We start from the raw sequence: 12,272 nt of genomic DNA, 5'->3' as shown, positions 1-12,272 counted from the left end.
TTTAAAATGTTTAACAGATTTTTAAAAAGGAAGGCAATACTAAAAAAATCTATGAAAACAAAACACAAATTGTTTTTAAAACAAAAATTACAAAGCAGATAGCAGCTTCTGCTGATACTTCTCTAAAAAAAAGTCTTGTTGGTTGGGCAAAAAAGATAGTAAGGTGCTTTCTCCATTTATTGCCAAAGTGGAAAGTTTCAGAGTTTAACAGAATAACAGAATTGGAAGGGACCTTGGAGGTCTTCTAGTCCAACCCCCTGCTCAAGCAAGAGACCCTATACCATTTCAGACAAATGGCTGTCCAATTTCTTTTTAAAAGCCTCTACTGATGAAGCACCCACAATTTCTGAAGGCAAGCCATTCCACTGATTTATTGTTCTCGTTGTCAGAAAGTTCTCCTTAGTTCTAGGCTACTTCTCTCCTTGGTTAGTTTTCAACCATTGTTTCTTGTCTTGCCTTCTGGTGCTTTGGAAAATAGGATAACCCCCCCCCCTTCTTTGAGGTAATGCCTCAATATCGAAACACTGCTATCATGTCGCCCCTAGTCCTTCTTCTCACTAGACTAGACAAACTCAATTACTGCAACTGTTCTTCATATGTTTTAGCCCCCAGCTTGCTAATCATCTTTGTTGTTTTTCTCTGCACTCTTTCCAGAATCTCAACATCCTTTTTATATTGTGGTGATCAAGACTGGATGCAGTATTCCAAGTGTGGTCTCACCGAGGCCTTATAAAATAGTTAGATGTGGTCATTCTGTCATTGCAATCAAATGTGCCTCTTCTAGAGGTAGGCATAGAGAATGATTTCTCTATCAGAATAAGCAGCCCAGTATGAGAGAGGTAATTTCTGAAATACTATATACCTAACTCATTTGAAGTTTTAAAATTTATCACCAATACTTTGATTTGTCACTGGAAACAAATTGGCAACTATCATCGCTCTTACAGGATGGCATAATATAATCCTCCCAATTTTTTTGCACTCGCATCCAAGATAAATTATATAGCTTTCAGAGATTTTTCAAATGTACTTCTGAATATAACACATTGTACTAATCTGATCTGGCTATAACTATGATACCACAGAAAGGTATGACCAGCAGGGCACACCAGACAAAGGTACTGAATGCCACTAAGAGGCCCAGCAGAACCAGATACACATATTCCTCCTCGTTCATGATGTAGATAATCTCACTGAATTGTGATGGTAGTCTCTGTTCTGGATTTACTCCTGGAATCGGATTGAAACCTTCAGAAATTTGCAGTTCTGTGATAGTCATTTCTGCCTAAATACAGGCCAAAAAAAAAACCTGACCAGAAATAAAATATGAACTGATAACAAAAGATAAAAAGTATGTGTTCAACTCAGTTAATGATAGTAATTACCTTTACTGGGAGCCACCTGGAAAAAAGGACTTACTTCTGTTAGTAAGATTTAAATTAAATTAAATTATTACTTTTCCCAACTCGTAAAAGAAGGTAAAGCCAGGAATTACATGGAAGACAAAGACCTGGGATAAAAGTCCCCAACTGGATTTCCTCAGAAGATATACTGTTAAAGATATACTCTTTCCTGATCAGATCTTTTTAAATCCCCTATTGTACTATCTCAGTCAATTTCTATCCACATAAACAGAGCTGCACACATCAACAGGAGAGTGGCCACAGTCTCTTTTCATATATATTTCTGATGCATGCACAATCCTATTTTTTATAAATCATTCACAGACTAATTCTGGTTTACCCAATACACTAAGCCGCATAACCTTGTTTGACTAACACACTTGAAACAAAATAAAGGCGTTACTGCATGTGTGAGTGCAAACTAGCCTACACAAATATCTTCACATTCTCCCCCCAGTTAGTAATGCATCTGTTTTCATTATCACTGGCTGTTGATGATGTTAATGTTGATACTTTTCCTTGTTCTAAAAATTAAAATATGTACAGTACATAGGAGAAGTAGCATACCTTAATTCCCCTTTTGGGGTTAACCAATTTCTCCTTGTAACCTGTAAAAGAAAATGGCTGTGGGTTTATTTTTCTTTAATATATTTTCCATCAGCTGAAATTCTCCCATTTTCTTTGGACTGAAAACATTTGTATGCACACAGAGATAAACATTTCTTCCTATATTTTTTTCTCTAGCTATGAATGGAAAAAATATATCAAGAGAAAGCAGAGATTTCCCAGAACATATGCAATAGCCTATATCCTTTTTTACCCTTTTTCCATTACTTATCAGATTGATCCTCTCTAAATCGAAAAAATAGATTTTCATACGACCACCAAGGAAAGAAATGGAGTATTGTTGGATGTAGTTTCTAAAAGATTCAGATTCGCAATCCACATCCCATGAATGAGAAATGGCTCACTGTCAGGTACACAAGCTAGGTTAGGTTACTCTTGCTCTACCCTCTGCTGGAATTGGAGAAAGGTTTTATCTTTTTTTAAAACACAGAGAGAGTATAGGAATTGGGCTTTTATCATTCCTAGCAGCATTGATTCACACTGGGTAATCCAAGAGTGGAAGTCCATGCAGTTGAGGCATAGACTGCTGCTTTCATTGGCCACTCACATACTTCCTTCAATTGTTCCTTACCAGATATCTCTGAATGATTGGTTGAAAAAAAAAGTTCTAGCAGTTCAGGTAGATCTTGAGTTATGACTGTAATGGAACTTTCCAATCATGGTTGTTAAACTCATGATAGGCATAAAGTGGGCCAGTCACATGACGAAGCCAATTTCATTATCTTTTTTGCAGTAGCCATTGAGGGAACACTGTGGTCATCAAGCAACCCATGGTTTACTATGGGCTGTTTTTGCTGAAAACCGGATGTAAATATCATTTTCAGCAAAATTGTCAAAAAATTGTGGTCATATGACTGTGGGGCACCTGTAAATGGCTATAAATACAACCCAGTTGCCGAGTTCCCAAACTACAGCCACATAACTGTGGGCGTAGGGGTGGGGAACAGTCTGAAGTTCAAATCCGGTTTGTAAGTAACTCCAAGCAAGGTCCATTGGAACTCTGAATGGTCAAGGACTCCCTGTAAGACAGCGAAACCAATTACCCAGAGATGCGATAGCTCCCCTTTACTGGATGGGGTCAAATAAAAATGAGATCACCATTTGCTGGGGATTCTTGGTTTCTTGTGCTGAGAGGAGAATAGTTTAGAAGGCTAAATCCAACCCTAGCATGCTGTGAAGATGCAAGGGTTTCATTGACTCTGTAGGATTGGTGGGCCTCATTTAGTTTCAAGTTATATAAATGACAGATAGCCAGACCTGGAAGACAAGCCCAACAAACACCAAGCACATCTAGAAGCACTCTTAAAGGTGCTTTTTCAAAAGTATGACCTGGATAGATTATGAGGGATGAGTACTCCCCAAGTTCAGTTATATCAGAATGGGCTCCTGCATTCAAAAGAGGCAGCAGCTTTTCAACTGTTTTGAAGGCCATTCCTACACACAGCAAAATACAACTATCTCTTTGGAGGAGCCTTTGACCAAACGTTCAACATCTTGATATTTTAAGCACTTTTCTGAGTCTCACTGTGCAATATTTAATAGGAAGACTATTTGCATTTTATCACTCTATATCTTTTGTAGTTTGCTTTCATGAAGCAACAGGGTGGGAGATCTCACTCTCACACACACTGAGGTAATGGTCTGAATACTTAGTGACATACCACCCTGGTGATGGCAGCAAAACCTATCAAAAACTATCAACCTGATACAGCAAAGCGGGGGGGGGGGGAACCAGGATGTGAAGAACTTGAGGCCTTTCAACAGATAGGATTCAAGACCTCCTGCCTTTCACAAAACAGGCTTAAATACATGGATATTTTTGAAAATTTCAAACGAAAGGTATCAAGTGACAGAGAGTGGAATTTGGTAAAAGGCTCATGTTTGCAAGAAATGCCTAATGGTGGTGAAGATGATCTACAGAACATTTCTCACACCAAAGCAATGGTCGCGGTTGATTAGCCACTTCCTTTTCTGGTCAAATCCCAGCAAACTTTGTGGTGGCCTGAAAAATCAATCACCAACATCCCATATGAAGTTGAAGCTACCAACTTCAAAGGAGGAAAGTTAATTCTTCCTGCAGCCTGTTAAGTTTTCAGAACAGAACCTGTTTAGCCTTAGAAAAGGTGAAAAGCAAGCAGAGATACTGTTATAAGGATAGCTCAGCTTTGCTAATATCCCTAAACCCCACCATTTTTGCTGAGGACAAATCCCTGGTTAAACACAACCTATTATTACTTTGGATTTGTACTATTGCTTAGCCTAAGCCATCTGGCAGAACAGCCAGAAAGGACAAGAGATGATGGTGGCAGTGGTGGTGATGATGATGATATAGTATATTTAACTTCATCCTTTCCCGAGAAGACTGTATGAGACAAAAGCAATATAAATGAAATGATGATTTTTAGGAAATTGAACTCTCAAACAAATGTTTTCCAGCTAGGAGTGATGAAAGAGAAGAATACCCGTCAATGGGTATGGGGAAAAAAATACAATGTGCAAATACAAACTCAGAATTTCCTTTTTCCCTTCCACCAAGTAAGAATAAATTATTCTGTTCAGTCTGATGCTCACTAAGCCAAGGGCGCAGCAGGAGTCGCGTAGCAGGCAAACGTTTTTTCCATAGTGAGCTAGGCATATTTAGGGATTTCCTCAGGTCATCTTTCTTGCAGAGACTAAGATGACTTAACCCAAAGCATTTTGTAATAGGATCAGAACCAACTGTAACAGAACCATCCCACAGAATTCTCCAGACAATGTTCATTCCAATTTTTTTTTCAAAACAGCTCCTAAGAATTATGGTAGATATCTACCAGTTTGGAAGTCCACTTCATGCAACATTCTGGTTCAGTAGTACATTGTCCAAATGATCATGGAATTTTATAACTAAATGAAGGAAGACTCTTATCTCTTCTTCTTTTCACTGCTCTGAATGGAGTACATGGAAATAGCAATAGCACTTACCATTTATACTGCTTCCCACATTCAACACTTGGGGCTATCAAGGCTTCAGAAGCTCAATATTTAAGACGTACTTAGCAGCTGGATCTCAATTTCTTACAATACACCTAAATAATTCCCCTCCCCCAATCATTTAACAGAAATGGCAGTTTCTTCAGAAATTTCATGCCAAAGCGTGAGTCTAATCAGCATCCTTGTTTGTGGTGCTATCATTCCTTTCTTGAAATATGTATTATATGTATATGCATGTGTGTGTATGCATGTATATGTGTGTATATGTATATATGTGTACATGTATATGTATACGTATATGTATATAGTCAATGTCACATGTGAACACCTGGCGCTATGCAAAGTCAACAAGACACTAAGGTCTTTCTTCAAGAACTCAACGGGACCATGGAGGACAACACTGGAAGTCAACTCAAGACAGCTCATACAAGGGGTCCTCAAGTGGGACGTACTATGCTGGATAGGCTTGAACCCCCTCAGCCAGATAACCACAAAGACTGAGTGTGGATGCACATTCAAGTGTAACTACCATCAGCCACCCCTCTACATGAATTATATCAAGTTGTATGCAAATAATGAATGCGATATCAACTCACTGATCCACTTGACACAGATCAACAGTAATGACAGTGGGATGTCATTTGGACTGTGGCTGGATGGTAGTCAAGAGAGGCTGGATGGTAGTCAAGAGAGGGAAAGTAGTTAAGACGGACAGGGTGGAACTACTAGAGCGCCACATAGCAGACATACAGACCAGCTACGAGTACCTTGGTATCCCACAAAGTCATATGGGGATCATGAGAAGGAGGCAAAGAAGACAGCAACAACCACCAAAGGATGAAGACCCAGCTCAATGGGAAAAACAAGATCTATGCAATCAACATACCGTATATGCCCTGCCATCACATATCCTGCTGATATAGTGAGCTGACCAAAGAAGGACATAGAAGTTGCCAGTGTGAAAATCTGGTAGCACGTCACAATGAACAGAGGTTTCCAACCCAAATCCAACACTCAGAGGCTGTAAACTAGATGAAAAGAGGGTTGTCAGGGTCTGGCAATGCGACAGTCCTGAATGAAACCCAGAGTATTCAGGAATGCATCAGTAAGATGGCACCCAAAGATGAGCTGATGCGAGAATGCCTGTGGCAGCAGACATGGCAGGAAGAACAAGCAGAGGAAGTGGCATGGCAAGACAAGAACCTGCATGGAATGTCCCACCGATAGATAGCTGATACCAGGGCTGGAAAGGGCTGCACAAAAAGACAGCACTGAGGCACTGTCCAGAACAGCACAAAAACAGGTTCTAAGCTCCAGATCCATAGAAGCAGAAGTCTACCACAGTAGACAGTATCCAAGGTGCAGACTATGTAGAGAGCCCTCAAGACAGCCCAACACATAGTGGCAGGGTGACATAGGCAGGAACAGCATATACTGAAAGGTACAACCGAGGAGCTGACATTGTCTACAAGAACATCTGCACAGAATATGGACTAGACCAGTGATAGAGAGACCGAGTGCCCAAACTGCAACCCAAAACCCACTTATGTGCCGGGTGGGATGGTCCATCGGGTGGGTGTGGCCAAATGGGTGGGCATGGCTGCGGTAGTCACAGCAGACTGGGTGGGAGTAGCAAGGGTGGGTGTGGCCACCTTGATGTTGCTCATGGGGAGGGACGCCTGTGGGGGCCAGGCAGGGTTGGGGGAGATCCAGGGGGTCTCTGGCTGGTGGGACAGTGGGCAGGAGGCTCATCCTGTGGAGTGAGGTGAGGCAAGGCAGGGGGTATGGCAGGGGTGCCATTGCCTCAGGGCAAGGCAGGGACCAGGGCGGCTGCTGTCTGACACCATCAGCCCCCACACACAGTGAGCACATGGGGCCATTTCTTTCAGCAGCCACAGCCTGCCGGCCCCTCGGTTTCGGCACGAAGTGGCTGTTTGCCGCCTCGCACATCGCACCCAATGCGGCTGCCATGAGGCCGCGGAACAAGCCGGGTGGAGGTAACGAACCGGTATACTGGTTCCTTACCTCCACCCGGCTTGTTCCGTGGCCTCATGGCAGTGACATTGGGTAGGAGGTGGCAAACATACGGTTTCAGCGTGATGCAGCTGTTTGCCACCTCATGTATGTTCTGTCCCAGCCTATGTGAGTCCTTGTTAACTCATAAGGACAAAACCCCTCTTCCAACAAGTAGGTTAGAAATGCAGAAAAAAAACCCTTTTAATATTATTTACAGATCTGCAAAATGTCCCAAAACCAAAAGCAAACAAAACACGGTTCAAACAGAGAATTGTTCATAGGCAAGGCAATCAGAACATGATCCCATGAAACTTGAGTCCTTTGCAAATGGTTGCCTTCAACAACCAGCACCGCCCACACCTTCCCTTTTTATTATGCAGCCCCAAGGCGTGGCTTCTCAATGCTTTCTCCTTCGTCCTTGGAGTCACCCCATTGCCTCCCTGTCTTGCTCTTGTTGCTTGTCGGTATTTGCGTCTATGATGTCTTCTAGCTGTGAGTCGTCAGAGTCTGACTCAGCTTCCCAGCAGAGCTGGGTCTCAGCCTGAGCACAAGTGGATTGTCAGTCCCGGAGCTCATCAGTGCCTTCCTCCGACTCTGATGGCTCTCCAGGCCACTCCTCCTCCTCCTCTGATTCCCCAGACTCAACTGCTAGGTCCACTGGCTGACACGGAATCACAACAGCATATTGCAACCAATGCTGCTGCAACGCAGCTTGGCCGAAAACGGCCATGGAACAAGTGGGGCAGGTTTTCCCTTCACCTGCCCATTCAGCTACAGCTTTGGTGGCTCTGTAGGCAGAGAACTTCGCAGCTCTGCCTACAGAACCACCAAAGCCGCAAGTGGAGTGCCAGATGCTCGGGGAGGGAGGGTGTTGAAGTGGGTGGTCGGGCCATAGGCAAGAGCCACATGTCTGAGCGCAAAGCGGCCTCGGAATAAGTGGGGCAAGTAAGGAAAGAAATCCTCGCTCCCCCCAGAAACTGCCTCTTTCCTTACCTGACTCCCGGCCCCATGCCGTTGCTCCTTTGCAATCCGCCGCTGCCATGTGCAAGGAAACAAAGGAAGTCTTTTTTTGGGGAAAAAAGGTCAATCAATTCCAAGTTCGCAATCTTTCAAAAGAAGTTGGAATTGATTTGACCTTTCCCCCCCCAAAAAAAACTTTGTTTCCTTGCACACGGCGGCGGCGGCAGCAGATTGCGAAGGAGAAATGGCAAGGGGCTGGGAGTCTGTATGATCCATTGGTCATAGAAGAAACGTTATCAATATGCCTAGAAGTTAAATGTATTGGATGAAAAAGTTTTTCTTCCATAATTATTTTGTGATTTGCCGTTGTTTAGGTTTTCTTGAAAAATACCGTAATTTCTTTTCCCATAGTAGCTGCAGAGGACCTGGATGAAAGAGATTATCGAGACCCCTTTTTAGTCTGGGCTACAAGTCCTCATCCAAACTATAGAAACTTTGGCAGTCTTCTTTAAATTTCAGATTTGTAAAATGTCAGAGATAAGATACAAAGCAAAAAATACTGGTAGATCAGAAACAATAAAAGGCAATAACTGCAGTTTTTCCAACTTCAGTGCAGATCACAGTTACTTTTTCCCCAAATAGCATCATCACATAATTCTTTAACTTTTTATTCTTTTAAATAGTGAATAAATCAATCACATCTCTTCTCAGAAGCTTTTATAATATACTACCACAGAAAATGAACTCTGTTTTACATGTTTGAAATTTTATTTCATTAAATTTATTCGGCTGCCATCTCACATGAATCTGGGCAATGCACAATTTTAAAATAAATAAAAATATATACAATAACTAAAATGAACCTAAACAATAAAGTACACATACAAAAACAAAAGGACACTGCAACCAATCATAAAAGTAACTGAAACAAGAACATGCAGATCTATAAGGATACATCATCGTTCTTTAAAAAGGCAGTTCATTCTAGCCAATGGTTTCCAATGGTGTTTTTTTTCCAGAGATTATTTTATAAACCAGGAGACAGCAACTCAGACCTGTGGTTACCATGGCATATATGACAACATCCGTAAAATCACAAATTAATTTTAAAATGTTAAGTTAAAATCAACATTTGCAAGACTTTGATGTTCCTGTCTACAGATTATGGCATTTTAAAAAAATGATCTGGGATCACCTTCAGTTTTGCAAATGCCTTTGCTCCACAGATTAGAAAGCAATTATTCAATCAGCAAAGTACACTATGTTACAGAGACAGTGTCATCAGAACTAAGCATCCATTTAGCATGTGAGAATTTTTAACATGCTTACGAAGTGCAACTTTTAAAAATGAACAATCATGTTAAATATTTGCTGAGTTTCCACCTGCAATTATCAATATTGCAACTGATAACCCTTGTACATCGCTCATTTAGAACTATGTCCACTATTTCTCTAAGTAAATGCACCTATGATTAAATTTTAACTAAGTCGCTATAATTTAATTTCAACATTAGCCAAAATTGCAAATATTACAATCAAGTGCATTTTTTACTTAAAACAGAATCTCTTTTCTATTCAGGGCGGGTCCTGTTCAGCAAAATGAGTCTTGCCTATATATTATTGTAAACTGCACGGCATAATGCATTGGAACTATCCAATCTGCTTTCTCTAAAATTTTCAGAAGTACCGTCCATCTTCCTGTAATCCAAGGCCTTGGTAACGGGCGACAATGGGGATTACAATTCCAACACTAGAGGTTGCATTGCAATACCTGGGTACAGAAGAAAAGAAAGCTAATCCCAGGGGTCTTCAAACTTGTCCCTTTTATGACTAGTGGACTCCGACTCCCAGAATTCCTCAGCCAGTCACGCTGGCTGAGGAATTCTGGGAGTTGAAGTCCACAAATCATAAAAGGGCCAAGATTGAAGACCCCCTGGCTAATCCGATAGTCAATTCTCCGCCCACCCCAGATGACTAACCAATCCTACAACCGCCTCCTCCCCTCCCGTGTTTCTGCCTGTCCCTTGAGCAAACAAATTTCCACGTCGGAGCATCTTTTCACAGCAACCACAGGCAACAGCCGAAGGAGGCTGGAAGCTAAGGAACGAGGTTTCCACCCGGGCACGGGGAGGCGTGGCCACGCGTACCCCAGTGACGAAGAAAGAGGAAGCGACTCAGCCCACTCAGCACCCAATAGGCACAGAGCAGGGGGAGGGGGAGGGAAGAGTCTACTCAATCTGGTCTTGGATCTAGCACAGGGGTAGGCAACCTCGGCTCTTTTATGACTCATGGACTTCAAGTCCCAGAATTCCTGAGCCAGCTTGGCTGGCTCAGGAATTCTGGGACTTGAAGTCCATGAGTCATAAAAGAGCCGAGGTTGCCTACCCCTGATCTAAGCACCTACGTCAGGGGTGTTCAAACTTGGCCCTTTTATGACTTGTGGACTTCAACTCCCAGAATGCCTCAGCCAGGCACATTGGCTGAGGAACTCTGGGAGTTGGAGTCCACAAGTCATAAAAGGGCCAAGTTTGAAGACCCCTGACCTACGTCGTATATAATCACTCGTATGGCGCAGGCGCAGCGCTAGCATCGCGCGCGCGCTTTTCAAGGCAACCTAACGCGACGCCGTACTCCCCGGAAATGGATTGTCGCTGATAGATAGCCGCCTGCGAGGCATTTCTTGAAGTCACGTGTTTTTATTTTTTTCCGGTTCCGAGGTTTTTAGGCCGTTACCAGAGATCCGGAGATGTTAATAAATAAAAAAAAATCGATCTTTGTTCCCATCTACGCTTCATTAATTGATGGAGGGTTTTTATAAAAGCTATTAAGAAGATCTTTAGCCTTCAATATGGGGCTGGATCAATTAGGGAAAGATCACGATCGACTTTGCTATAGGTATTCTATAAAGTTGTGATTGCAAAGAAAAAGTAAACGCTCTCAAGCAGAATAGGTTGTATTTCCCCAATGCGGCTCGTATGTATCATAGATTACCCCTTAATGTAGCTGTTCGCAGCTGCATTGATTACTACTACCCAAAAAATGTTTTAACATTTCTTTGGGTAGTTACAGTTTCTTAATTTGGCTTAAATGTTTCAAAATTTTGAATACTATGATCAATTTATTAAACATTGAGGTTACAAGTGAACTAGAGCATAAGCATTCTCAAGATATTTAGCATTCCTGATTTTCATTCTTGTCATCTGGCACTTTCACCAAGATTTCACTTTCTATTTAAATAATCATATACAGTTTTATAAATGAGTTATTTTTATATGATTTCCAGAGAGAAAATAGCAAATTTCAATTCTGAACTGGAAATCCGTTTTTGTTAGATTTAGAAGCACACTTGACTATTGCAAACTGTGAGATTGTAAGGGGTTTCTTTAAAAAAAATGTTTGGAACACTTTCCAATGCCAATATACGATATACTATATACAGTATCTATACAACTAAAACTCAGATTTTTGTAAACTTTAACTGGGCAAAACGGTGGGCCATAGGACAAAACGTATTGAACTAGGGTACTTCAAATGGGCTAATGTACAGAATATGTCCAAAATATGAGACCTTTGACTCTTGTGAAATTTAAATTTGGCAAACTTTATAAAACATTTTATGAGATAAACATCAAAAACACTTTGTGATATAATACAAAAAGTCATAAAACATTTCCTATGCTGAAGTTTGTGCTGTTCAATTGAACATGAGTTATTTTGAAGGCAGATACATTTCTGAATGTATCCCAATTTTTCCAGTGAAAGCAATAAGTACATTAGAAGCTCTATCTTGTTGAAGGTACTGAGGATTATGGTAAGGATTCTGAAACGATGAACCAACCGGGACACGGGTTGTCTAGTTAGTAACATACCGTACTTGAAGCTACGCATTCAAAAACCACATTGTAGGCATATATCCAAAAGCTCGAATTTTAAAACTGATTTCTTTTTCCAATATGTTCATCCTGCCCACCTGAGCAATCTATATAAGGCAGCCCGGAATTCATAGTTTATATATTCAGTATAACTTATTACTAAACACAGTAAGTCACCGCTTTTAGTCCCAGATAAAAATAGCATGGAAGGCAGGAGCTGAAGTCTCTGCTCGAAAGTATGATATGTTGCGAGCTGCATCATGGGAATTGTAGTCTAAGATGGCCGCACGTTTCATTCATCTTGTTCGTCCTAAATACTGTACACACGTTCTCCGTTCACCTCATATTTTTTAGCGGAAGAAAGCGGGTGCCTGCTTTAAACTTCAGTTCAACGTGACACGCCCTCACTGAAGAAGGATTTACT

Source organism: Vipera ursinii, assembly GCF_947247035.1.
Source record: "Vipera ursinii genome assembly, chromosome: 1".
Taxonomy (NCBI): domain Eukaryota; kingdom Metazoa; phylum Chordata; class Lepidosauria; order Squamata; family Viperidae; genus Vipera; species Vipera ursinii.
The sequence above is the reverse complement of the archived record's forward strand: the minus strand, read 5'-3'. Positions refer to the sequence as shown.